Here is a 25,236-nt window from a genome sequence, read left to right on the forward strand (position 1 = left end):
AGACATTTTGAAACCTCTACTAGCTCAGAATAATCAGTATTTATACTGTGAACTAAGGATAGGGCCATCCTTCCCCAAGACACAGAGCATGTGGAAGAACACATAAACACAACACAACTTTGGGAAACGAAAACATAGCTTCCAAAGAGTCTCACTCACCTAATCATTTTTTTAAGAAAATTATCACATCAAACATACCTATAGAAAATCAGCTGCAATATAACTTCTGACAAGGACTCTCAAACCGAGCACAGGCATTACGAGGTCTGTAACATTTAGAGGCTGCAGCAGCTTAGAAAGCACAGGACATACAGTGTCCAGAATTCAGGCCCACAGGGGAGTCCTCAGTACACCACAGTCTCTCACACTCAGAACCAAAAGCCAAACTGATTGGTTTATATTCAATCACGTACATTCAGAAACATATTTTAGCTTAATTATAAGAAATTAAATGTCAATAAGATGCTAATTCATTAATTTAATATGACAATTCAATTAAGTAAAATGCTGTTGCAATGTAAACAAAATGGTGTGTATCTCTAAATCCTACACACATGAACTCATGTAATTCTCTAAACCTTTCTGAGAGGCACTTACGCTTGGGGAAACGGAGGTTTGCCCCGTCCTGCTCAGGGTCACACATCAGCTGGGTTTCAGAGGTCAGATGTGACCCTAGCCTGGTCTGGATCCTGAGTTCATGGGCCCAAATGTTACTTTCTCAGCTGCTTTGCAGCTTCTGCTTTTGCAAGAATCTCTTGGATTTTTGAGTTCCTAGCACCACAGTGTAAATGTAATTGTGTTACTGCCTTCTGTGAGGAAAAAGCTGGCAGAAAGGGTTGTGTCCCCTAAGATGTGAACGCCACGAGAAGACTCAGGACCGACAGCTGACAGAGGAATTAGAAAAATAAATTCAATGATTGTTTTTAAAATACGGTTTAGGAAACTTACTGAAAATCCAGAATATTGAATTCTACCCTAGATCTACTGAATTTATTGAAATCTCCAGTTTGTTCAAGTCCACATTAACTTTGAGAACCACTGCTGTATTGACATTGCTGGTTTGCCTGTGGCTGTATCCGTGTACAGATTCAATGAAATGTGACATCAGCTCTACTTACCTGAGAGCTGTACCATTAACAACAAAATTATCCCGGCTAGTTTGAGGGAAAAAAGCCAGACACCACTGCTATGTGAAACTACCAGTTTCTCCCCAATGAGGCAGATATTCCAAAGCTTACTGCCACTGTTTTTATTTTCAGAGCCCAAATCAGATTTCTGAGGGGAAAAAAAAAAAGCAAAAGAGAAAGAAAGAAAGGAAGGAAGGAACAAACAAACAAACAAACGCTGGGGCAATTAGATAAATTGAAGCGGCAGGCATTTTCCAAAATACATATTAGATGTATGTCTTCAAACATATAGGGAGGGATGAAGAAATTTGAGACACTTGAGCAAGACTTAGGAACAAGAGTAGAGGTGCTAATGCAATTCTGAAAGACAACAGAATTTTAAGATACTATGTCTATTTTTCTAAATAACATGATTTAATTTTGCACCTTTGGCCAATATCCATGTACACATGAATTAAACATATTCTTTACTTACTTCATTTTTTACATGTTTTATTAAAGATGCCTGCTGCAAACTGTACATATCAATCAAATATTTTTCAGGTGTCACTAAATACAGACTGAGGCCTCATATCTAAGAAAACCGTTCACCAAAACATTACAGCAATAATATGTCCATCAAATAAATTAAAATCCTATTGGACAAGCAGTTGAGGATTTTTAGGTAGTGTTGAGGGTCAACATACGGTCATTCTCACCACTATAATGCACTTCTTTAAAAATACATATTTGAAATAGTTGCTGAGGTTATTTTCAATATATAAACTCAATAAAATTTTGTGATTTTGGCTATTGTTTCATAACTGGAAAATCCTCATAATTTTCTGGGCATTCTATGGAACAGCAACATGGAAAAAATGTGCATGCTAAATCTTCTGAAATGAAATAGCTAAGAAAAAGACAACATGATCAAATCAAAAGACGAGAAGAGTTGGGGCAGGGAGGGGGAAGAACACTGGACAGGATGTAAGATGAGCAGATATCAAATCCTGGCTCAACCTCACAGAGTTGATGGTATTTTATCCTTCAAGTTCCTGGGTTTTTCTTATATGAGTCTAGGTGACTACTAAGTTCACAGTTATTATCATTCTGTGGTTCAGTGTCACTATGGTAAAAAAGAAAAGGATAAGAAAGCACACAGGATGTATTTATTATTCAATCACTAGATGGCAGTAAATGTGTAACTCTGAGGGGTTACACATTTGACTTTTGCACACTCAGGAAAAGCTCAAAGCACAGGCAAGACTATCACTGTTTGACAGCCTGCCTTTCAAGGTCAGCTAGAAGGAGAATATATACTATCATAAGAAATCACTATAGACTATAAGGAGAATAAAATGTCACAGCTCAATGGTATAGTAAGAAATACCTTCAAATAGTCATTTAAGATACTTTATCTGAGGTAAACAGTGTTGCTATTTTCCCATTGAAAACTGCAAAGAAGAAATAAATAAAAGCTGTAGGTCTGGACTTGTAAAAAAAAAATGATGAAAAAAGCATGTGCTTTACCACCCACATCATATGTTTCTGCTCCATATAAAGTAAATTATACATATATCAGGAGCTACCAAGAATGGTGGTACAACCATTTACTGAGTAAATTAAAGCTGAATTGTCTCATTGAAAGCAATGGTACAAGGAATCCTGTTCTATTACTTTTAATGTGATTTTGTCTGTATCGTCCATACCACTATATTCTTCATAATGGAACAAGTTTCCCAGCATACCCACATAATGAATGAGAAAAGGAAATGAGAGTTCTGTTAAATAAATTGCTAATCTTATGTCTTGCAAATGCTCCTTGTCATCAGTCACTTATCACTTAACCTACAGCCACATTACTTCAGCAATGTAGTCACAATAATTTTGTACCTCTGTCCATCTAAAGTACATCTGGCAGAGGGGTGATAATTTAATGGTCATTGTTTGTAGATTTCCAAAGCAGAATATATTTTTAAAGTATTTGAAGTATATGGGCATATTATTTTTTAAAAAATAGAGAAACAGGTAGATAGGTAGACAGGCAGAAAGACAGACTTCTAAATCTCTCTTATAGCTCAGTGGTTGATACATAGCACATATTGGTTGAACACTATTGACAAAGGTAGTTTTTAAATAGTAAACGGCATTCCTCACAGGAATTGTATGTCTGTCTACAATTTATGGCAAGCAAAAAGTTGCATAGGAAAGAGGTCACAGCGACACGAACTCCACTAAACATCATACTTGACTTGAAGAGACTGGTTGATGAGTTCTCTGTCATTGATATAAGCCCTAGCAACACGGAGGGGAAACATTCCAGGTTTGCTAATTTTGAGCCTTTGAGTGACATACTGAAAATTATTTGTATAAAAGAGAAACAAACTGAATACCTCATTCACAAAAATTCCAACATGATGAACATTTTTTTTCTTCTAATTAGAAATAATTTCCACCCCCTCACCAACGTTCCTCACTATGGTCTCAGTGGGTTGGAAAGATATTTTCAAGCACTGTTTTAAACATCAGGTGAGCTTTTCCAAAATGCACGGCCCATATTCCGCAAAATATTTTAAAGCTTTCTGGATGGCAAAATAGGGAGGGAAAAACAAAGGGGATCGTGAAATGTGTGGTTTATGGGCTTTTGCATTCAGGCTAGATTCAAATCACCCCTTTACCTCTAACAGAGTGATCTTATAAAAATCATTATATATCTCTGAGCCTCATTTTATTTTAATTTTGGTTTGAAATAAGTGGCATGTGATTGTTGTGAGGACTAAATGAGAATATGTTTACAGAGTACAGCTACAGTATCTGAAACTTAGAAATACTAAAAAAAAAATTAATTAAGAAATCAAATCATTGTTCCCTTGGTAATCATTTCTGGTTGGAAATAACTAATGAATATCCAGGGGAAATTTTCTCTGTGTTAGATTGAATACCACCAGTAAAGCACGTGGAGCTAATTTGGAAACACTGTTCTGGGACTCCACTGTGCTCAGTGAAGAAGCAGAACTGATTCTCTATAGACAGGAACTCAATAGGTTTCTTAACGATAGAAAGGAACATGGTAGGAATTCAGTCCAAGAATGAAGAGTGGTGAACTGACTCACTCGGAATTCACTCACTGACTAGGTATTCATGCCAAAGTACATGCTGATTCTTTAATATAAGCCAGACTTTGTGATAAGTCCTACATATTTCAGCTTATTTAATCTTCAAACTGTATAGACTTACCGTATCTATTTAGAAGAAAAGAATGCTAAAGCTAATAATACTTAAGTAACTTGGCCAAGTCATTCTAAAGCTAATTCAAGACAGAGGCAGTCTGGTCAGCTTTGATGATTACAGTACAATTAGAGAACACAGGGAAAGCCTTATGCACCCAGATATGCAAGAAAACGTGAATTTTTCCCATAGACATTGAGCAGAATAAGGAAAGGCTATAGATCACCTCTTCCAGAAGGCTTAAGTCTTGAAGAATGAGTAGGAATAGGTTAAATGAAGACATTGGAGGCATGAGATATGGTAGATAGCAGTTCATGACCAAAAAGAAATGAAAATAGAATACAGAGAAAAAAAAATCCCGAAATGATCAATGTTGTTGGAGTGCAGAGCAGAAATTAGAGTGGTGGAGAGGAGACTAGAGAATGACGGGACCAGATAAAGTGTCCTTCAAACATTTCAGTTGCAGTCAAGAAGTTATTGAAAGTTTTTCTGTAGTGGAGCAACATGGACAGAAGTTTCAAAGGGTACATTTAAGAGGGAAACACTATAAGGAGGAAGAAAGAAATATGGGGCATGTTGGTAGAGTTCAGGCAAGAAGTTATGAAGATTTAAACTAAGACAGAAGAGTAGACATGGCACAGCAGGTGACATCCAAGCAACACGAGTTAAAGGAGAAAGGCTTGGTGATAGATCTGATATGGGGATTTTGAAGTATGAATATCACCATCAAGCAAGTTGAGAAACACAGTTAACAGAGGTGATAATGAGTTAGATTTCAGACATGATATATTTCAGGTATTGAGGCAAGCTTATGCATTGGAATTAGAATATATGGTTCTAAAACCCAGGAGTGAGATCTGAGTTTAAAATATACATTTAGAAATCAACAATATTCAAATGATATATGAAACTAATAAATTTCTTGCAATCACTGAATAAGAATATGAAGAGTGTCTTGGGAACCAAAATCATAAGGGTTTTGAAATCTCTTTACCAAAGTAGGAATAAAGTCAATTAAATTTGCATAAAGTGACTTCTAAATTACAGAACAGAAATATTTTTAAGAATAGACTAAGAGATGGAAAAGAGCAGGAGGTTGAACAGGATTCAGGAAATATAAATAAGAGGCAATAAGTCTATAACATGAATGAAAGTTTAATTTTTTTTTTTGCCTCTCCAGGAAAGAATCATGTCGTGAGGAAGTTAAAGTCTATTCAGCATCCTTGATTTTCTAGAAAGAATATCTAGGAAAACCTAAGTTAAAAGTTTCTCATTACTTTACTACAGGTACCAATTCATAATATCACTTCTGACAAACATACTCCCTAATTTAACAGAAACGTGTTTCAGAACTACATTGAATTATAATGTTAGCATTCACGTTTTCCAGTTGTCCTGCCACATTCTCAGCAAAATTAGTGTCCCTTCCTGATTTTGTTAGAGGCAATGCATAACTTGTTCTTGCTCTACCACTGCCTGCAAACTAATAATCTCTTTTCAAAATACATTGAACCTTTTAATTTTCCCCAATGTGACATGCTTCACTGGTAGTAGTAAGTTTTGCCTTTTAACCCTATGATAATTTTTAACCATTTTATTCCAAGAAAGGAGAATTCTGCTTGTTAAAGAACAGGTATTTAATAAATACATATATATATATATATACTTTTAGCATCTAACATCAACTATGATATTTATATTAATATTATGCCAATTGATTAATGATCATGGAATAGCCACAGTATGTGGGGCATTGCTTAGCTTCAATATTCTCACATTCCCAAGTCACTGTTTAAATTATGAAGTTCAGTTTGAACTGGATAATCTAAAAACCTCTGCATAACTTCAAAGCTATATAAACACTACATTCCACTGGCAAGAATGCTTCCCCCCAAATGTAATAAAATGAATATATAGGCTTGGTAAAAACAAGCAAAATATAGCCTTATTATCCAGAAAGCATAAATATTTTGAAGATGTACATATATATATATACACACATACATATACTCATACACAATAGGTATCTTGTTTGACATTAAAGTTACCTGAAACTTACCTTGACTTCTGTACCTGGAGATAATTTATCCCACTGAGCTTCTGTGACAGTTAATACTACATATATAAGACCCTATTATCTTCATTATATCCAAGTTATATACGTCTTACTTCTCACACTAAAATTCCAGGGTCTTTAAAATAACATCTTGTTCTGAACCATTTTGCTTTTTCTCTTTTGCCCATAGAAGATTTTCAAATAATATTTGTCAAATTAATGAATGTTCCTGTGGTGTTCCATGAAAGGTACCAAAGCAGGATTAAAAAAAAAAAAAAAAGGAGAAATCTATGTTTATCTATGGATAAACCTGCAGATCTTTTTTGTGTAGACCAAAAGTTACAGAATTAGTTCAAGGGAGAGCAAGCTTATCATCAGAAGAGTTCAAATCTATGGACTCCCTGAGCTTCATAAATTTTATAATAATTTCTGAAGTTCCTGGTGTTCAGTTTGATGTTTTCATTATTTAAGAAGTCTTAATTGAGAGATCTCTATATATGCATGGTAGACTATCATATAATCAATATCATATTATCTGGCCTATTGGGGTAACTATCTCACCATAAACTGGGCACATTTTATGTGAATATCATTATATTGAAGAACATATGCTGATTTCATCTGCTACTAATTAATTGGCAAAATGGCCTCTTTCTTGAGTAGCAATAATGATGTGAACATATGCATTCTTACTATGATCCAGTTCAAAGAAGATAAATGTTTAACTTAATGTTATACTATTGCTGTTATAAGGTCTATTTAGAATTTCTACATATGTTGAAAGTTCCCTTTATCTTACAAAGGAAAGGTGGCAAACAGCACTGACTTATTTATATGTCTCTAAAAATTCAGATTTCCAACATGAATACCATCCTTATTCAAGGAGTCAAGTGGTTTTCTCTTTGAGTTAGTTAATGCAACTCAGAGAAGAATGCTTAAGGCAGTCACTTCCTCTAGTTAGAGTTTGGTACAGGCATTTTCCCTTAACAAGGCCCTCTGCTTGACAGCAAATAGTGTTCTGCTTCTAATGCAGATTTGCTTTTGCATTAGTAATAAAGAAACCAGTAATCTAAGTAGTCTTCTTCCATCATACCATTAACCAGATTGAGCATCTTGGAGAATGCTATGGTCTGTACCTAGCAGGGTGATATATCTACTGTCATCAGTGAGCAATTTGCATTTGGTGAGACTTACAAAGGCAAGACAAATATAGATTACCCAAAAGACTGCATCCTTGGGTGCTCATTTAATTACTACCTTTCCTGACTGAATTAATAAAGGCTTCTTACTGAGGCCATGGTATGTTAGGATTGTGTGTTCAAGACTATTATATGTTTTAAAGACATGGAATTCTGGGCGTCACATCCATGAAGAGAAAACTTCTTATTGATTTTATGCAATTACACAAATACTAGAGGTGTTATGTCACAAACTGTATTAAATAATTTGTGAAGTTAAGATCTCACAGTGTTGAGACTTTCTGATTCCCTATGAATTGCTTCGTGCCCAACCTTTCCAATGTGCCATTTTTATTTGAAGTTCGAGATGAAAGACTTCTTTAACGTTGCTATCAATCACGTTTGAAGACTTTTAGGTAATGCTATTCAGTTAAACCAACCTTAAATCACAAGACAATTTTAAAAGTCTTAATATGTTCTCTGAACCTAGCTTTGACTACTGTTTTTATTCATTTTATTTTTGACAAATGAAGAATATTTTAGGAAGCATTTTTTAAAATATCACCACTTTTTCATGATGTGTGTACTATATAAGTATGATTTTGTTTCTAATACATCAAGAGTAGTAACTAGAAATGAATAAGAAAATGCCTTACTTTAGCTAAACTCCTTCTCCTTAAGTAAAAGAATCAAGCAGCTTTGATCCACCCATTCACTACTAATACATAGTCCCAATGACAGGAAATTCTTTCTAAATTTAATTGCCATATACATTGGGTCAGGCAATCAGATCACAGAACTCTTTGTATTTTTATAGATACATCCTGATTTACCACAAATAAAGAAGGTATTATAATAGCCACACCAAATATGTCACATAAATAAGTTTTATTCCTCCTAACAACCGTATGAGTTAAATAACATTATGTTGGTTTTACTTACTGGGAAACTAAAGCATTCAACTAACCTGAATATAGAATATAATTAACAATTTGTAAATCAGAATTCAACTCACCTCTGCCTGATTCCATCTAATCTAATGACACAATTACATAGATAGAGCCACATACATAGGTAGATTATAATTACATAACCTCTTAAAATCAAAAGAGATTTTAGCAATATGGACTACTGGAAACAGCCCTTGAATTTGTTAAACCTGTGTATTCACGTGTGTATATAAACACAGATATGTAAACATGAGTGTAAAATTCTCTCTGGCTGGTATATCTTGGAGTGGAAACCACAAGGCATCATGCTGAACAGACAAATACAGCTCGGGACTTATGCAAGACACGGCCAGTCAGATTATGTAAATAGGGGTGAGTGTTCCCAGAAGCAGTGGGCATGTATCTGTAACTATACCGCCACTGAAAAGTCTACACAAACATTCACTGAGCAAGGGCACAGTGCAGAGGATTCTCAGAGGAGTCAAGGCCTGGACCTCCCTGTGAAACCACTCTTGCATTTTATCCTTTTCTAGATGATACTGTGTTTTGCCTTTAATGCCTTTGGATTTGCTATCTCTTCCCTCTGAAATCTCCTCCTTCAGATGCACCATGACTTGGCCCTTACTGCTCAAACAGAGTTTTATCAACAAGGCTTTTTAAATGTTCATAGGCATCATGTCCTCTCCCCAAACCATGGACTATGTTCTACTATAGGTTCTCCATATAATTTATAAAAATTAATATTTATTTATTTGTTATGTATTAGTTATTATATATTAATATATATTTACATATTTGTTCTTTTCTGTTTGCTTTCCTCAAATTAGACTCTAAGTTCCAAACTGTGGTCTTCATGAAAGTTTTACTCATTTTGTTTCCCCAGTGTTTACAACAATTCTGAGGCACAGAGACACTCAATTAAGGATAATTACTATTTTGTTCATAGTAACCCAAATGCATGATTCTCTCTCCCAAGCTGGAAGGGGCTGGACTTGGAGTAATGTGTGCTGGCTTTATGGTGACAGTGCTCTGAATAATGGGAAGAAAGTCTAAGTTTAGGGTTGGCCGTCGGTTCCTGATCAGATGGATTGGAGACACATGAAATAACGTGGTTCAAAAACAGCAGTTAAGTGTCAGACCAGTGGCCAGAATACAGGGGCAGATAACAAGAAAAAAACTAAGATATGAGGAATAAACTCAGGTTAAAAAAAAATGCTGAAAACTATTAAGAAGGTGAAACTCTGCAGAAAGAAGTGGCCATACAGTGGATATGAGAGAAAGAACACAGACAGGTCTAAAATCTACTCCTAGAACCAGTCCACAAAGCAATAAAATCTTACGTTTCTTAGTCAATTGCAAAAGTTGAAGAAAACAGAAAATGGTAACATTGATCAGGATATTGCTTTGTCTACAAAATCTATAACTACTCTATAAGTTTCATATACCCACAGTAAGTGAGGAAGACAGATCATCCCAGGCAGAAAAGATAAGAATCCTTAGATTGTATCTTCCCATATTCATTAAAATATTGCATTCATTTTTTTCAAAGCTAAATTGTTAACAAATACTGGAGATAAACATTTAATTGTAGGTGATGGTTTTGAAAAGACACAGCCCTCATTTCATTAGCCCTTATCTAATTATTCCTTAATACACAAAGGGCTCATTGTCCTAGGCATTCCACTAGCCACTGCTCATGATGTAAGACTGAATGAAATACTTCCAATTACCTGAAGGAGTATTAGTACTCAACAGAGAAAGTTTTTTGTACAAATCATTGTTATATAATGCAGAAAATGTTGCAGTCATAGAAAAGTATAATGCCCATAAATGTAGAGAATGCAGAGAAAAGGCATCCAGGAAGCTGCCAGCAAAACAAACAAACAAAAAAATTCAACCTGGGCATTTGAAGCTGAGGATTAACATTAATAAGAACATGGAAAATCTAAAAATCTCCTCCAGCTAGCAGAAACACACCCCTATTATTAATTTCAGGGTAAAGAGAAGCAGGGAGAAGAAAAGTTGAAAGAAACATTTATATTTATTATTACTCTAAAAATCAAGAAAATATTTTTCTAATAAGAGACGTTTGTTGATTTTTAACTGTATGTAATGCAACGTTTGAAGATCCCTTACAAATCATTCTCCACTTTCATGTCTTTTAATACATTATATAACAATGATTGCCTATAAATGTTTCATTCTGAAGGCAAGAACAAAACATCCAAATAGCAAAATAAAAAACAAGAGAGACCCAGGTGATATGGGGGTGACGCATCTGTCAATACCATCAAGAAGACGTCCACTCTTTTCTTGAAAATACATTCAAAAGGCCTTTCTCCTCACTAACATTCCTAGCAATCTGCCACGAGTTTCCTAAGCCTTTCATTATGCTGATGTCATCATGATGATGCATTTGATCTTGAAAGGAACTTAATGACAAAGAAGTTTGACAGTAATTCTGTGCACAACAATTTAAACTTTATAAAACATTTCTTTTTAAAAATTCTCTATAGTAAACACTTAGTAACAAGCTAATACATGTATCATATGTTTGGGGACCTTGTATTTCTTGAAATGCCAAATGCATCTCACTTCTTTTAAAAGTTAGGCTACAAATATTCTCTAATCCAGTGGCTCAGTAATACGACTGAGGGAAGATGAAGAATTTTAAAAAAACACCTCATGTAATTCTGAGCAGTTGGCCCATGTACCTCTTTTCGAGAAATGATTGATAATCAATTACATAAAATGTGAGAAGGATTAGATAGGTTATTAGTGGAACTCACCTTAAAAAGTCTGCTATTTCCCAGATGAAAAGCAGGAAGAACAAAACAGAAATCTGATATATTATATCAATGTATAAAATCAAACTGCAATGTCATAAAGATATTAAATTTAATAAAGAGTCAAGATACAGGAGGGAGTATTCTGTGTGTGACTAAAGAAAATGTGAGTCAGAGAGAAACTAGTTTGTCAGCATCATTGTTAAGTAGTGAAGGTATAGCACAAATTTCTACTGCGATGACCAAGCGTGTCCCTCTAGCAGACGGCTATTTCAAGGGATGACAATGGCCATTAAGAGCACCCAACTCATTCTCCCTGCCTGGATTATAGTCTCCCTCAAATGATTACTTTATAATTTACTTTCACATAGATTTTTCCATTGTGTGACCATGAACTTTTATTGTTGATCTAGTTTTCATATTAAGTTGATAAGTTGGCATTTTGATTTTCATAACCAGCCTGTTGTGAATACCATTTGAGTGAGCTAAGCATGTAAACCAGATCAACAACAGATGTAGTAACAAACTTTACTTCCTGTTCCTGTAAATCTCTGAACCAGCCTCTGGATTTTCACGGCCCTCAGAAGGCCCAACAATCTTGTGTGTATTCTCCAGCTCATACTAATAATGCAATTTTTAAGACTTAAAACATTCATTTATGTAATTCTCAAATAGCTTATTTTCCTATCATTTGACTTGTATTTATGCTTCAAAATACCAAAGCATGGGCTCTTTTCCCTTTAAATCAGATTAAATGTTTGGAAACCACTTCAAAGAATCTGATAAATTCAGAGATCACTTTGCTTACCCTACGCCTAGTAACAGTGTGGAAGTTTGAATCCTCTGAAATTGTCTGACGTGCTTTGCTCGGTGAGGTTTAAATTGCTAAAGGGATCTCAAGACTTACAGCTTAAACTAATTTTTCAGCAAATGATAGCATTCATCATGGTGGCAAATAACAGCCTTCAGGACTGAAAAAAGAACGGCAGGGAAATTATCTGATCTTTCCGATTCTAAACAACACTGTGTCTTGGTCAGTCCCGGGTGCAGACCACTTGTACTCAGGGGACTAACCTGAGACTCGGGCCTTCTTAGGACTGTCCGCTCACTGCAGCTATGACAGGGACAAGGTGCCATTTTCCACGCTTGTCTGGGTGTTTCATCTCAATGTCCATTTGCTTGAGGATTGATGGCTCTGTCAGTGGGTGGAAAGATCAAGCTGGTTTAGAATGCTGTGTCAGTCAAATCTCAAAGTTTAGTAACATTTTCATGTGAGATTTTGCCCTTGGATGAGTGCCCCTTATCAAATACAAGGGAGAGAAAAATGCAGTTCAACAACGCAGGCCTTAAAATTCTCAGGTGTAACAGGAAAAGGCAGTGCAAACGCACTGATTATCATTGAACAACTGAGACATTTAAGGATGACATAACTCATGAAACATTAGGGTAGTTGAAAGGATTTGTTCCATTAATTCTTAGACACTTAACATTTCATATAGAAAAAAAAAAGATAATTAGCACCAAAATTGTCTTCAATCCTGTGAGAAGTTTTTGGCCTTAATACCTCCTAACGCTGTGCCGCACAAAGGTTACTGTTATTTATTGCCACGCTTTCCATCTTTAATAGGAGTCTATTCAATAAAAATTACCAAGAAGACTTTTCTGCTGCATTCTTTAACATCCCAAAATCAATGACTTGAAATAAGTCCATCTGTTAAAGGCTAAAATGTCTTTTTCACAGATATACTTTTGCCCAAGATACAAATTGCCTTTTTTTTAAAAAAGAGAGAACAGTGGTGAATAATGATTTCATTTTAAGGGAAAGAAGTGTTTAAGGACTAAGGATGAAATAATTTTAGTGAGCTCAACCCATTTGTAGTGAAAATAGTATATATTTAAACAATGAAACAGAGTTGGAATTCTTAATATGCCGTAAGCTTTTGACCAAAAATAATACAAATTTACTCAGTAGTACAATTTTCATTTGTATGTCTAAAGACTATAAATAACCCCAGAAGCAAATATTCAAATTTAAATTACACTGTATTAAGTAATTAGACCTATGACATCCCCCCATTTATGATGAAATACTCAAAGATAGAACTTTATTTGCCATTGCATTTCTACCTCTATTATTCTACAAATTATTCATTAATTCATTAATTTTTACAAATTGTTTGTGAGTACCTACCATGTGCTATTCCAAGCGTACACCACAGTAAAAAAGTAATGGTTTTTAACTTCCATAAGTTTTTAATGGGTTACATAGACAAAAATTAAAATCTATTAAAAACAGATAAAAATATGTAATGCTGTACACAATGAAAGACTGTGTAGATTTTTAAAAAAACAAGTATATCAAATTCTTCCATGAAAAGCCAAAGTTGTGCAATTATTTTTCTAATATTTAAAAAGAAATGCAATGCAAATGCAATGACCAACTACATTACAAACACTAACATTGACAGTTTTTACTCTTCAACAATTTTATATAATTTGCAGGTTTTTAGACTACATTATGTAATATTTTGTTTTCTTTTGTTTAGTTTTTGTGTAACATCAGGAGAAATGGTAATTGTTCTCCTAAAGGGGGAATTTAATTTTAACTGAAAAAAAAATTAATTTAAGTTACATTAGTTCAGCTTACTTAGGTTTTTTTCTGATATAGTTCTTCTCCATTATAATGTGCTGTGGCTCATTCTTTTCTACTCAACACAAACAAGGAAAATGACCCTTTTCCATCTCTAATAGGTGGTTATTGCAACAGTCACTCAGTAATCACAGGATGAATTTAAAATGTATGTTGTTAGCAAGGACAAGATTCCTGATTTATTTAATATTATAGTTGGTGATAGTTTATATGTTACTAACTACGATCCTTCACTTGTTCAGATTATTACATTGCAGACCTAACGGCTTGTAAAATTCGTTCATGGTCACCCCTAGGGGGGCTTCTTCCCCTTGGCACAATGTTTTTGAGATTCATCAATGTTTTCAAAGCATCTCTTGCTCATTCTTCTTCTTGAATAGTATTCCACTGTATGAATACAGCACAGCTTCTTCATCCCTTCAATGTAGATGAGCATTTTAATTGTCTCCAGTGCTCAGCTCTGTGTGTAAGTTTGATGTGTTAGTTTACCAGGGCTTCTAGAACTAAGGGTCACAAACGGTGAGGCTTACAACCACAGAAATCTAAATCCAGAAGTCCAGAAGTCTAAACTCAAGGTGTTGGCTGAGCCATGCTCCCTCTGCAGTCTGTGGGAGAATCCTTTTCTGCCTCTGGTATCCTCAGGCATCCTTTGGTCAGCAGATGCATCACTCCAATCTCTGCCTCTGCCTTCACAAGGTATTCTCCCTGTGCACCTGTATCTTCACAGGACATACTTCTCTTCTTATAAGGACACTAGTCATATTGGGCTAGATCCATCCTAATGACCTGATTTTAATTCACTTGATTACATCTGCAAAGATCCTATTTCCAATGAGGTCACCTTCACAGGTCCTAGGGTTTAGGACATCTACCTATCTTCAAGGGGACACAACTCAACCTGTTAACAGCTGCGAAAAGCATTATGTACGTAAGTACTTCTTTACATAAGATATGCTTTCGTTTTTCTTGTTTATACTCCTAGAAGTAGAATTGCTGCTTTAATTTAAATATATACTAAAAGTAGTTTTGCCATTTTATATCATCCCTATTAAAATATGAGAGTTTCTGTTCGTCCTGTGTCCTTGAAAACACTCAAGATTGCTAGTCTATCATAAGTTTAGCGAGTGGATAGTGGTATATCATTGTGGTTTTTAATTTGGAAACACTGATGTAAGGAATTTGCATGTGTTTAAAGGTTATTCACATATTTAGATCAGTTAATGTTGAGCTATATTAAACTACTACGTCTCTATTGTTCCTAAGTCTTAGCACAATTTTTAGTACTATACAGTACATGACCAGAAAATTTTTTATCAACCAAGCTGCTATACCATTTTACTTATTGTATTTATTTAAAAGAAATACATTAAAAATACACAGAGCTATATTTCTGCCAATATCTCCTTGTACTTCCAAACATTTTTACCTTATAAATTTCAACATAGTTTATTCATGTATATGATGTGTCATTATATCTTCATTGTGACTATTCTCCTGATGGCAATAGGGTAAATTTTACACATTAAATATTGCTTTAAAAATATTTTTCTCACTCTGTTCCTTCATGCAGGAGAGAATTTGTCTTATGTTCCTGGTTTTAGTTCTCTTTACCTTAACAGGTATCCCTGCCAATACTTCATTTAGCATTAACCTCATTATTTTCATTCCAACTCAAGAGATCCACCTTTTGTTCTTTTGTCTAATGTCATTATTTTACCTAATTCTTTTGATATCTATTCCTTGAAAGTCTACTATGACATTATCCATAACAAGTAAACATATTTTCCCATTAAAAACGTCTCTACAACAAAATAACAAATTATTATGAACATCAAGTAGTTAATAATAATGTTCAAAATATATTATATAGACTCTCTATGACCAATGGTGTCTTATAATTCTATATAACTGATAAGGCCCCATAAATTTCAATCACATCAATTGCTTTGCAATGAAGCTTAATTTTAAACCTTCCAAACCCTCTCCTATTTAGTTAAAAATGAGCTTAAAAGAAATATTAGTACCATAGTTGCCTATCCATTCTCTTATATTTGACATTTTGACAGTAAACAAAGTCTTTTGAAAGGTTTGATTTTTTTTCATTTTTTCAAAACTTTCCATTGCTACTCATTACTTAAATGAAAAGATTTCTAAAAATCAAAATGGGGAAATTATAAAAGATGTCTTTAGTATATAAAAGAGGAATGTTTCCTTTGTTTCTTTTTGGTTTCAGGATAGTTTTTATATTACATAAGAATTTTGCTAAGGACATCTCTATCTATATCTATTAAAACAAGTTAACAACATATTCTGCTTACCAGCTTTCTTTCTATGACAGCTACACTATGAAACACTTAGCAAAAATTATTTAATTCTGGTTACTAATGCTAAACATTAAGCCATTTTTCTAAAATTATAAGACAAACCATCATGCTATCATGAAATATATAAATTTGTAAATGTTTTATATATACCTCCTAAAGAGACTCAACATTTATATTTGAATTACATATCCCTTTGTTCTTGTCTTTCTAACCTGAAAGAAATGCAGCTGTTACATTGTTCCTTTTTTCTATAAAGTCCTTTTCCTGAAATAAAGTTATCTGGAAGCCACAAAGATCTTTCCCCAGATAGACTGTAACTTTTCTCTAGTCCCCAACAGCACAGAAAATGGTAACATCTGCATTTAAATTACTTATTTATTCAACTCATTTATATAAAAGTGTACTAAACCTACAATTCAGTTCTGGAACACTGCTCTGAACCTAGAGGATATCCAATTTCATATAGTTTATCCCACAACTTGTCTCTAGTAACTGTCAAACCCATAGTCTATACAGTGTTGCACTGCAGCATCATTCAAATGCAGCATCTTAGAGAGCCTAATAAGAAACTAGACCGTAAAGATGGCTTTCCTAAAATGGGGGAAAAAATCCTATTACTTTTTGAGACTATCTGCCATCCTTTCAAAACATCTTAGCTAAACTGGTTCCCTCTGGCTCCAATGATTGTTTCATACCATCTGTTCATTAAAAAGGGTGCTAATCATTAACATTAGTAGCCACTTTGGAAACAATTTCAAAATAATTTTTTTTTTTTACAATTTCAGGCACATTCAATCACACTCATTCATTGGGCAGCCTCTGTAATAAATATACCATATCTTCATGGATTAAAAAAATCGCTAATTCCCTACTTAGTAACATTAAGCAAATATTGAGAGGCTTACTATACGTCCAGAATTCTGCTATCGTGTGAGAGGTACAAAAACAATTAGATTTGGATTTCCATTAAAGAAACTTGCAAGTCATAGATTATGGAGAGGCAGAATTTGCCACCCTCTCAGTACATAGATGTTTTCTTGCTCACCAACTCAGAAGCTCTCCAAATCCTGCTCTTTTGGAATTTTGCAGAGGCTTCGTTACATAGGCATGTTTGATTAAATTATTGGCAACTGGTGATTAGTTCAATGCCTAGCACCTCTCCCCTCTCTGAGGTAGGGGAGTGAGGCTAAAAGAGTCAAACTTCTAATCACATGGTCAGTTCCCTTGGTAATCAGCTCCCATCCTGTGATTATCTAGCGGCTTTCCAAAAATCACCATATTAACATAAACTCATGTGTGGCTGAAAGGGGTTTGTTAAGAATAACAAAAAACACCCATTTCACTGTTACCTCTCTGAAGCTATTTCAAAGGTACAACTGTTTCTATGGAATCGTTATTACTAATTGGATATTTCATTCCATATAGAGAAAGTGATCAAGGTAATTCAAACCAAATGTTGTCTTGGAAATAATTCACAGACAGGTACCAAGCAAAATGTGGAGGCTTAATGTTTTACATTAAGGTTTTAGGAGTTGGTATGCTTTACCCTGCTGTTAGGAGGCTATCCATAATGGGCTCTAAGCACAAACCTTGCTTAGACGCACCAAGAGCTGCGTCATTTTTTTTTTCATCCAGAGCAGGATCATTTTATGCTGCTGGACATTTTGAAAATAAGATAATCACGCAAAAATGGAGTAGGAGTTCCTTTCTGCACCTGGTTGCCCACCTGACGATGAAAAAGGTATTCTTAAGGCTTGCTATAGAATGCTGATCTCTTAATCTTTAGGTTCCTCAGCCGTGATGCTGCTCTTCGCATACGCAGCATCCATCTAGAGTCATCACGCTGCCCCGTGGGATGGGAGAATCAAGTACGAATATTCTCATGTTCCTGCTGCATACGATGCTATGACTAACGCAGTTTTACTTCTGACAAAGGACTTTTTCATCAGCATTCAAGGAACTGTTGTTAGGTTAACTTATTCGAATGCAAGGTTATTTTGCAGAGTGTTCTACTGCTTCTAGAATCCATATGCATTGTCCAATTTATGTAAGTAACTACCCACAGCAGGTCACAGAGATAACACATTGTTACATACTATTTTGGAAAAATTAATCTACTTTGTTTTGTAGAACAGCATCAGGGGACTCAACAAAATGTTGGACTGAGGGTGAAGGAACCAGAATTCTTGTCTCTGCTATGCCAATAATAAGCCATAGGCCGTGAGTAAAAGTGAATGTGGTTAATATTCACTGAGCATATACTATGTGTATGTCACCTTGGTAAGTTACTGTATCATCAAATATTCATATATTACACCCTAATGGAAGATATGGAAACTGAGGCAGAGAGTCTGAAGTAGTTCACCCTAGTTTACAGGGTTAACAGAAAGCAGATGAAAGATTTGGATTCAGGCAGTGTGGTCCAGAACTGTACTCTCAACCAATGCTATTTGTATAATAAAAAGTTTGTGAATGTTGGAAACAAACACACTTATGTTAATATCTAGGCATACCACTACTCTATTTGTCGATCTAGGCAAATTATGTAAACTTCTAAGCCTCATTTCTTGCAGTGGTGGAATATTTAACCTACTTCGAAGGGTGTTTATGTGAATTAAACCAGATCATAGAAATGGTATCTCTTTGCACAGTGCTTGGCATATTATTGGCTTTCGGTAAATTTTAATGTCCTTCTTTCTCCAAGGCTTCTAAAACATGTATGTGACTTCAACTATTTTACGTTTAACCTTGTAGATCAGGCTTTAAAGTGTTAAGTTTATGTTCTCATTTTGTATAACAGCTTTTTCAAAATTATTTTGCATTTCAAAAACTCGTTTTTCCACTACCTAGTTCAGCGATAAAAGTAAAAAATAGTCTTATATTACCACATTCTATGCTTTTTGAAATAACTCTCCAAATAGAGGATTAAATGAAAATTCCCTGACTCTCAGATGTACCTAAAAATAAATGTTAGATGTGGTCATACAATCTAATGTTTGAAAAATGACACTTTCAGCAATAATTTACTTAGGGGGGTCAACTAATTCTTAGAAGATAGGTTTTACAACTCTTCATTACTGATGATTATAAATTCTAACTGTCTTATAACACATATATAAAATCCTGACTTCATAATGTTTTTTCAATCAGTTAACAATGTGTTTGTTATAAAAGAAGCTATAATGCCTTGATGAAAATACTGAATAGTTCATAAAATCCATGCAGCTTGAATTGGTCTCATAATCTCTTTGCAGTTAGGGAACAAAGTGGTTTATGTTATTGCATGTATTATTACTGATTCTGATCATTTAATTATCAGTTAAGTTTAATCCAAATATTAACTTTAAGAGCTCATACATATTTTAGAACAAATATAAACAAAAAGACACCTTGGGGAATGGTTTATTATATTGATATAATTAAACTGCAGGCTGCCAATTATGAACACATGTATTCTTGTGAATTCCTAAGCTTAAAGACAGACAAAGAAAATTACATAAATTCAAAGAAAATTGCCTAACTGAAAATTGAAAGAAAAAACTTTCAAGTGATTGTTTATAAGCAAACAGCATAATTGAAGTGTTTTCCTGTATGAAAAGAATGTAGACTTAGACCATCACAAGATAAACAATTCAATTAAATAATGATTAAATAATAAAATGTTCTATTAAATTTTGGACTAAGTTTTTATGCAATGGATAAGTGTAGATTTGAGAATAGAGAACATAGAGATTGGAGGCATATCTGTGGTAACAGATTTCTTCCTCACAGGCTGCCAGATTTCACAGAAATTATAGAAGGACATGATAGCAGAAGTTCAAGGCACACTATGAGAGGAAACATAGTCTTGTTTTCTTTTTGACCACCTAACTTTAGGCTCTTCTCCAAGAATCCCAAGATTTAGCAAAGAGGATTCTTCCAACAAAATAATTCAACTTGAATTATCCATTCTTAATATTGCCTGAAATTGTGTTCTTCAATGTGTTATTTCCCATCGTAACAATTTGCTATGTATTTAATTTTGCTGAAGTTTAGTTTTTTTTATAAATTTGTCTTTCTAGGCTAAAGATCTTAACATCATTAATTTTTCTTTGGCTATCGTATAATGGTGGTGAAGCCTCTATAGCCATAGATATTTGGGGTTGAAAATTCAACTAATTATGTATTGTCTATACCACATTTGTAAGTTGCTTAACTTCATTGAGATACAGTTTTCTCATGGATTAATTTAAAGATTGTGTGGTATGTATTATATTGTTACATGAACTATTTGGCACAGTGATTAATCAAGTAATAAACTCTCAACCTAAATGGTTCTTTACAGAACTGCATATTTAGTTGTCTCAATATTTTCCAAAGAATGCCTGACAAAAAGTTAGCATTTTCCTTAATCAATATTTACCAGATGACAAAGGTCGTTTTTATTTGCTCTAAGAGAGTACATACACTAAGAAGGGTAGATGTGATTAAAGACACCATGTGATTATTCCATTGTCATAATCTGAGGTGGATCTTTGTTCTCCATTGTCCAACAGGCTCTAACTTTTAGAGGATTTTATGGCAACACCAATCTATAGTATCTCCTCATGGATGCCACTTAGCTTTTTATTTTGCTAGGAAAGGAGAATTGCAGACTTTTTACTTAAACCTTCCTATCAATAAGGCAGGACTTCATTAAGTGAAACATGAAAAGAACGCATCTGTTCAAGTTGCTGAATTCTACTTCAACTGTGCTTCCAGAACTTTGAATATGCCTACAGGCTATATTCACAGACCCATGTACCCTTGACTGTGGGATGGATTTTAGACAAAATTTTACATATCCTGTGTCACTGTATTCAGTATTTCCCATGAAATTCAGGTCCATCACTGAGCCACTGTCCTCCACCATATCCTTTCCATTTGTCTCTACATCTTGTTCCTCCTTGGAGAGATTCTGCAGAATATATTATTCATTGCCAGGTGGACACAGAAAAAGCTAATTCTTGTTTCCATTTTTATTGGTCATTGTTTGATATTTTATTTTCACCATAATGTAACCGGCCTTGTTTTGACTGTTGATTATCATCAGCCTCTCTTTCCTATTTCTCAGGAAAATTTTATTGAGGTGTTTGTTATCTGTCAGGGCCTCTGGTCACGAGGCACGTCTCCTCGTCTGGACGGTCAAGACTATTCACTACTTAAATTTTTATCTCCCTAAGGTAAGGGAATTCATGGCCCTTCGGAGACTTGAGTCTCCTAGTGGCTTCTGCGCTCTATTCCCAACTCCAGCTTTATGCAAGTCTATTGACTAGCGGAGTCAAGATGAGATGGATGTCCCTTACTCCCAGGCCTTGTGTGTGTGTGTGTGTGTGCAGGTCTCTGTGTGTAGGCTTCCACACATTCTAATTTTCCTGTTCTTTCCCCTTTTCAAATTCTCCTCCTTTGTCCAGCTCAGAGAATTTTATCTAGCATAAAATAAGAAGCAAGGGTGAGAGGAAGACATTTTCTCCATTGTCCCCATTTCAGATCTATCCTGTCTGACAACCAGATGGTGACTGTTGAATACAGAATTAAAATGAGGCGTCTTTGTTCACTAATGTGAATTCTCTCTGGCTTTACCCATTCATCTAACTGTTAATGGAAGGGTGTTCAAATGGTAGAGGAGGAAAGAACATATTAATATTCTAATATGCTACATTGCCAAAAATCAATACTTTACTTACCATCCCTCTATATATAATTCGTGTTTTTAAAATTGAGTTTTTTAAAATTAGCTTTTTAATTATCCTGATTTATCATTATATGACAAATCTTCATCAAGAAGTGCTGTCACTAAAATCTATCTTGACTATCACTTCATTTACAATAATTTACATTGATATCTTGATTTTCTTGAGAATATGTTTTTGTGTTTTCTCTGTCAGTTAGACAGTGCACATTTTTTGGGGGGGAGGGAAATATTAATTAGCACATAAATATTTCCAAGATGAAATTTTTCTCAGGGAATGAATTTTTTTCACTATTTCCAAAGGAAAATACATTTTTTATCTTATTAACTATTACACAGTTTACTCACATTGATAGCTTTAATGAGTTTTATGTCACAGATGTCCACGTAATTCTCTCTTTCACATATGTTTAGTTTGTACTATTTGCTTACGACTCTGGAAGTGACGGTGCTTTTGGGGAAAATAAAATCATGTTGTAAAAAAGGCACTGAAAGCCAATCCAAAGACCTGAGCATGAATACTCACTCTACTCTATCGATACCATATAAAATTGGACTTACCTGAGTAATTTATTCATGCTCCAAAAAAGTATAAAAATACCAAGAATTATATTTCTGAACTATTTTTTAAGAAAATGACCCTGGTACACATTTATGCAAAAAAGAGTATATACAATTGCATGTAACCTATGATCTCCACTATATTCAGATATCATATATATATGGAAATGACATTATGTCATAAATCACCTGTGGTAGTAAAATTATAATGGATGCACTTCAAGGAGTGTATCTTACTTTCATTTCTTTATATTCTCAAAATTAAGGTCTGATGCAATAGGATCTAAAATCCACTTTACAGTGTTCTGGAAACAGTGACTGTGGTACCCAATAGAATTACTTATTATTCAAACTTTAAAGATACCTGAATTTGGAAACAAAATTTTAGTTTTGAATTATGTTACTGTATCAAGAATTGCACTGCAGCTTAGCTAAACATTTTAAAATTCATTTTTAAGTGATAAAATTGTAAAATTAGTATAATAGTCCTAGAACATAAAATCTTATCTTTTTAAAAATGTCAACTGTGAATAGTTTCACTGAATGAACTTGACTGGTTCAATAAACTTGAGCAAAGACTGGTAAACCTTAGGTTTAACTGGCATATATTCATCTAAGTCCTCCAAATTCTGAAGTCATCACACAGTGATAGACTAAATATGAATGTACCTCACTGGTAGAAATCTCTTAATAGAAGTTTTGTTCACACAAATGTAAATACAAAGGTCAGTGTGACTAGCTGGGTCAACCATTTTAGTCCCTGATATTGGCAAACGCAAAGTGCAAGAGACTTAAGGGCATAGAGAAAGACATGTGAAAGGAGAAGGCAGTGTCTGAAATCATGATTTAAAAAGAAACTTATTTTCATGACGATGCAAGAACGCGAATGACATGTGTTAAGAGAGTGACAATGAAATGACAGGAAGACTAGATCAGATTTGTTGGTGTCAAAAATCTGCCCTTGTTAATGGGATCTAGATATTTATGGTGAGGAAGTTTCCTAAGTTAAGCTAAGAAAAGTTTTTGTAAGTAGACATGCTTGAAACGCATTAATAGATATTCAGGTTGTGATCTTTAAGAGGCACAAAACTGCTCACACACACATACACCAAACACACATGCACAAACACATACAGTAAACACCACACACACACCACACTCACCTAATGTTAACCTGAATGATGTTTAAATAAGAAGCCTTTATTTTTATATGGAAATAGTAGAAATAAAGGAAAATTAAACGTATAATACACAATTAGAACCTAATAGAAATATTTAATTTTGTAGATTCTGGTAATGAGGCATATTTATTTTTCTAAACTTTACCAAACCAAACTTTGACTCTGGAGAGAAGTATACTCAATTGAAGGCTTACAATTTAGATGTTCCTAAGTCAAACTTAATTTTTACTTAATGTAATAGGTGAATCAAGGGGACAATACTTGAAGAATGGTAACTACTGTGCAATCTCATCTTCATGGAGACTTGACTTACATGACAAAATACTGGGTTTCACCCCAGTGCAATGATGAGATGAGTCTTTTTCAAGGCTTTGGAGAGGATGAGTGTATTTTGCATGTGGAAATTAATTTGCGGCCAGAGAATAAACTGTGGTAGATTAAAGATTGCCCCCCCCTTTTTTTCTTTTTTAGCTACTCTTCTAATTGAGTATTGGAATCGAATTCTACTCACCTTGAACTTGGGCTAGTCTGCATGACTTGTTTGATCAATAAAATGGTGTAGAGTGATATACAGGACTTTTGAGCCTATGTTACAAGACTTCTAGCTTTCACTCAGGCCTCTTGGAATGTTCATCCTTAGAAGTCAGTTATCATTCCACTGGAGGAAGTCCAAACCCAAGCAGCTTTGTGCAAAGTAGAGCAGGAAAGGACAAGAAACTTCCAGCTGGTGGCTCCATCAGGCGACCACAGCTTCACCTGCCGTGTGTGAGCCACATGGACAGTGGACCCTGCGGCCCCATTTGAGCCCCCTCTGTTGTTACTCTGTGGAGGGGAGAAGAGCTGCCACCTGAGCCCTCCTCAAGCTGCGGACTTGGGGACAGAATGAATCATTAATGTTCTTTTAAGTTATAACTTTGCTGAACACAGTAGATAATCAGAACAGTCGCTTCTCATGCTGCATCCATGCTGAAATGTGCCTGTGTCCCTTCTCAGGTCTCATATCCCGAGCCTTCGTTTGATTTTCTCCTAATCCTGTCTCCAAGGTCATTCAGGCCTACTGGCATATTTGCAGATATTACATTCCTGTTGAGAGTTCAGGACATTCTGAGAACCCTCAGGCCCATTATTCAGAATCTCAGCTCAGTCATTGCTGTTCCGAGACAATCTCTCCAGGACGCTAGCAATCTTCCTGGAGGCTATCTTTAGAAGGCAGCCGATAATTCCTCTATTCTTAGATTCTCAAACATGAATGGAGTTTTTGTTTTTTTCATTCTCCTTCTAGATTCAGGAGCTACAAACTTTATATCCACATTTAAGTTCAGGTTACGTGCCATCCAATTCTCATCAACGGGATAAAATTTAATCCTCTTTTAGGCTGGATTTCTTTCCTTAAATCATTCTGCTCTGTCCCCTTTTCTATGTTCTGATTTCTTTATATATTTTTTTCAAAAGTCTCAGCCAATGGGACTACAAAATATATATGATAAAATTAGATCTTGAAATGAA

At 34.7% G+C, this 25,236-nt stretch overlaps 1 long non-coding RNA gene across 4 annotated transcripts in view; it reads right to left on the reverse strand.

The window, feature by feature from the left end:
• Positions 1-24,793, reverse strand: part of LOC140690498 (uncharacterized) — a 168,585-nt gene extending 143,792 nt beyond the window's left edge. For 3 of the 4 annotated variants that reach the window (XR_012065810.1, XR_012065808.1, XR_012065807.1), the window contains exons 1-3: positions 24,242-24,793; positions 22,337-22,439; positions 12,379-12,499 (exon numbers count right to left, since the gene is read on the reverse strand). This is a non-coding gene — a long non-coding RNA (uncharacterized lncRNA). The remainder of the gene's footprint in view (positions 1-12,378; positions 12,500-22,336; positions 22,440-24,241) is intronic. The other variant, XR_012065809.1, reaches the window with a different exon arrangement.
• Between the last annotated feature and the right edge of the window lie 443 nt (positions 24,794-25,236).

This window comes from Vicugna pacos, chromosome 30 (assembly GCF_048564905.1).
Source record: "Vicugna pacos chromosome 30, VicPac4, whole genome shotgun sequence".
Classification (NCBI taxonomy): Eukaryota; Metazoa; Chordata; class Mammalia; order Artiodactyla; family Camelidae; genus Vicugna; species Vicugna pacos.